We start from the raw sequence: 4,164 nt of genomic DNA on the forward strand, positions 1-4,164 counted from the left end.
GCCTGTCAGAGAGCCACGGGCTGTTTTGGGTGGGAAAGGACCTTAAAAACCATCCAGTTCCACCCCCCTGCCGTGGGTAGGGACACCTCCCACTAGGCCAGGTCGCTGTTCCCGTCCCCTGCCACGCTCCCACCTGTGATCCTGGGGGTTTCTTCATTTGGAAGGTGGATAAATGCAAATAGCTGATGGCAGGAAGGAGCTCTGTGTAGCTGCACAGCTTTGGCTGGGATGGAGGGCCAGGCATTTTCATCTGACCACATCCCTGGGTGACTCAAGGGCTGCTGGGTCTGGCAGAGCTGAGAGAAGGGGCTCAGGGCACACCCCTGCATGTGGGTGCTGCCTCCTGACCCCTGAATGCTCATGAATCATCCCTTTGAACTACAAAAATCCAAAGAGGATGGAAGAGGCTTGGAGGGAATGAGGGACCTTCTCCTCCAGCCCAAACCCTGCCTCTCCCTGCAAATCTCCATTTCAGCTGCCTCTGCACAGGGTCTGGCTATTAATGAGGAGTTTTCCTTTGTCCTTAAGGAACCTTTCCCACACACACAGCACAGCCTGATGCTCCTCTGCCCTTGGTTTCTCATTAGCCCCAAGCCCTGCTCAGCTCAGCAAGGCCCAGGCTCTGGGCTGGGGGCTGCTGTGCTTTGTTGAGCTGGAGTGAGGGGAGGAGGGATCTGCTGCCTTTGTCTGGCTGCAGCACAGCTGGAGGCTGAGCCTTGGCTTTCTCTCTCTCCAGAAAGGCTGGAGAGAGTGACAGACAAAGCAGTGTCATGGGAATAGAGCTGCTGTAAGACTTGATGAAGAGATGGCAGGGACCGGGGACAGGGCTGGGGGTGACAGGCAGCAATCAAAGCTGGGGATGTGCTGAGCATTCAGAGAGGGAGAAAAGAGGAGCTCTGAGTCTCCACAAAGGGAGAAGCAGGTCCAGGTCAGCTGCCTTTATAGTGAAACCCAAGCTCTCATCACCAAACAGGATCCTGGTACATCCCTGGAGCTGCTGGGTCCCAGTGGGGGCCGGTGGCACTGGGTGCTCCTGGTTGGGGGGGCTTTTCCCCGTGTTGGAGCCAATGCAGAGCCCAGAGAGGGAGGGTGGCATTCCTGAGCTGTGGCAGGAGGATTGAGAACCATCTCCACCGACGGCTCTCACAGCTGCACCTTGATCCCTGCCCTTCCCTGGGATGCTCCTGCTGCCGTGGGAAGCAGGAACCTGCAGGAGATTTGTCCCAACCTGCTGCTGTTTGTCACCCAAGGGCCGTGCCCACCCTCAGGGGATGGAGGTGTGGCCCTGGCCAAGGCTGGGGAGCAGGGAGGGGGATCAGATGCTCCTGGCTGTGGGTGCAGGGGGTGGTTTGTGTTGTTTAAGCGGGTTTGAGTGGTTGGTTTGGGCTGAGCTGAGCTCCCAGAGCTCCGAACAGCAGATGGCATCCATGGGCTGAGCTCAGGCTGGAGCAGCACCTCCAGCAGCCCTCCTGCTGCCCTGGCCAGGCAGAGATGGACCACGCGGGTGGGATGGCTCCAAAATCCCGTTTTGGGCTGAGCTGCTGGCTCACAGCACAAGGATCCAGCAAAGAAATGGATGTGAAAAGAAAATGCATCTCCTCCAGCATCTTGTTCCCAGTCATCCCCTCTGACCCAAACACCTTCCAGCAGCTGTGACAGAGCTGAATTCTGCTCTGGGATGCAAATAGTCCTTAAGGCAGCTGCCCAGAGTCAGTCAGGGAAATGTCTCTGGGGTTGCATCCTGCTGCTGCAGCTCCCTGAGCTCTGCAGTGAATCCCTAGGGAGCAGCCAGCTGCAGAGGTTCTTTCCCTGGGTGAATGCTGCCTGTGGTTTCCTGCAGATGATGCTGAGTGCTTCCAGCCTGGGAACTGGTGCACTTTGGGCCTGCAGGGACCAGGTGAAGCCTCAGCTGTGAGGTTGAGCCTGGTGATACAACCAGTGAAACGTGGCCTTTGATGGGAATTGCCAGTGGTGGTGGGGGGAGCTTTGGTGGCTCTGTGGGGCAGACAACCAGTGTTTGGGGTGAGGGGTGATGGCAGATCCCGCTTTTCCCCAGAATTTTTTGGCTGTTCAACCTTGGGCAAGCCCAGAGGTGCCCTGTGAGATGGAGAGTGTGAGTCTCTGTGCACAGAGGGGAAGATTGTGTGCGTTGGTGCAACACCCGTGCGTGCAGTCCCCTGGCACTGCCAGTGCACGTGCCCCTGGGGACCAGGCTCAGGTGTGGCAGCACACCTGGCTGTCTGTGCATCCCAGAGTGTCAGCTCCAGCTGCTCTGTGCTCCCAGGGCACCGACAGAATTCCCACCCGGTGAGCTGAGGGCTCACCCAGCGCTGCACCCACGTTAGGAGAGCAAATTCCTGCGAGCCACTGTCACCTCCAGCAGGTCCTGCTGCCTGTGACGAGCAGAGCTGCTCCCAGGGCTCCCCGGGAGGGGTTTGCATGAATTCCCTCGTTTCCCAGCTCAGTGGGTGGCAGACACAGGGCCTGTTGCACCACCGGGGGGTGGTTGTGTGGTTCCTCCCTGCTCTGCTCCCCGGGAGCTGCTGCCCTGGCTGGGCTTGGTCCTGCCCACACGGGAGGTTTTGTGGCCTCCAGGCTGTTGCTGCCCCGGTACGTTGGGCAGGGGTTTTCCCTCAAAACAAACTCAAACCGAACTGCAGTGTTTGTTCTTGAGGGACAGGGAGTTCAGGGGACTGCCCACCTCCTCTCACCGCAGGAGGTTGTTGTGCAACCTTAAAAACCCATTTTGATGCCAGCTCAGGGTTGTATTTAAGGGGAGTGCTCAGACCTCAGCACAGAGGACCTGCTGATGCCAGAGCAGCTGAACCTTTCCTTTAAGTTGTGGACGGTGCTGCAAAGGGAATACTTTAGAAATAAAGCAATCAAATATAAAATAACTCTGCTCCAGCCCAACTTCCCTTCTGCAACACGCAATAAATCTGACCTGCTTTGGAGAATTGCTGTCAGCAACCTTCAGAATGGATTGGCAATTATCTGGGGTGTCTTTTCTCTCTCCTTTTTTTGGTTTAATGTATGTATTATCTCGGAGCTGCGCTGGCACGGGATCACGTTTCGGGACAGCGAGTGCTCTGAACGCTCTGCTGGGAAATTCTTTGTCACTGAGCCCCAGTGGCTTTGTCACCCATTTTCTCCTGTCCCTGGGAGGCTGCAGGAGGCTCTGGGCAGGTCCTGCTGCCCCAGTTAGCCCCCAGTTCCACAGGACCCTGTGCCCACCCCGCCCTCCGTGCCCACCCTGCTCCCCGTGTGCCTTTATCCCACAGCCAGCGGAATTCCCGGAGTTTTCCACTGACCTGCTGGGGCTCCACAGATCCCTGACCGGCCCCGTGGCCGTGTCCTCGCCTGAACTCCCCATGCTCTGAGTTTTCTGAGAGGCTTTTCAGCCCCAGCCCCGGCGGCTGCTCCGACACAGTGGCCGAGGGCCCTCCTGCCAAAATCCATCTCTTATTGTCTCCGAGCAGCCTTTGTCTGCACAAACAGGAAACTGCCTCAGCACAACCTCCAGCAGGTCTGGTCGTGGAGCAGAAATCACTCCTGTGCCTTGCCAGGGACCCACAAGTCAGGGTTGTCAAGGATAAGGCTCTTTGGGGTCACTGCTGCCCTTTGGGATCATCTCTGCCCTTTGGGGTCACTGCTGCTCTTTGTGGGGCACTGCTGCTCTTTGGGGACACTGCTGCCCTTTGGGATCATCTCTGCCCTTTGGGGTCACTGCTGCTCTTTTGGGTCACTGCTGCCCTTTGGGGTCACTGCTGCCCTTTGGGATCATCTCTGCCCTTTGGGGTCACTGCTGCCCTTTGGGATCATCTCTGCCCTTTGGGGTCACTGCTACCCTTTGGGGTCACTGCTGCCCTTTGGGGTCACTGCTGCTCTTTGGGGACACTGCTGCCCTTTGGGATCATCTCTGCCCTTCGGGGTCACTGCTGCTCTTTGGGGTCACTGCTGCTCTTTGGGGTCACCTCTGCACTTTGGGGTCACCTCTGCCCTTCGTGGCCAACCCTTCCCAAAAGGGGACTGAGTGTAGCGTTGTGGGGATGCTGTCACAGAGCTTCAGCCGTGGATTTCTCTCTGGGTAGCTGGGAATGGAGCTCCTCTGTGCTGCCAGGGCTGCGGTGGCACTGGGGAACACCAGGACACCAGGACACTGCC

This window comes from Manacus vitellinus, unplaced genomic scaffold (assembly GCF_001715985.3).
Source record: "Manacus vitellinus isolate BGI_N305 unplaced genomic scaffold, ASM171598v3 scaffold_47_pilon, whole genome shotgun sequence".
Lineage (NCBI taxonomy): Eukaryota > Metazoa > Chordata > Aves > Passeriformes > Pipridae > Manacus > Manacus vitellinus.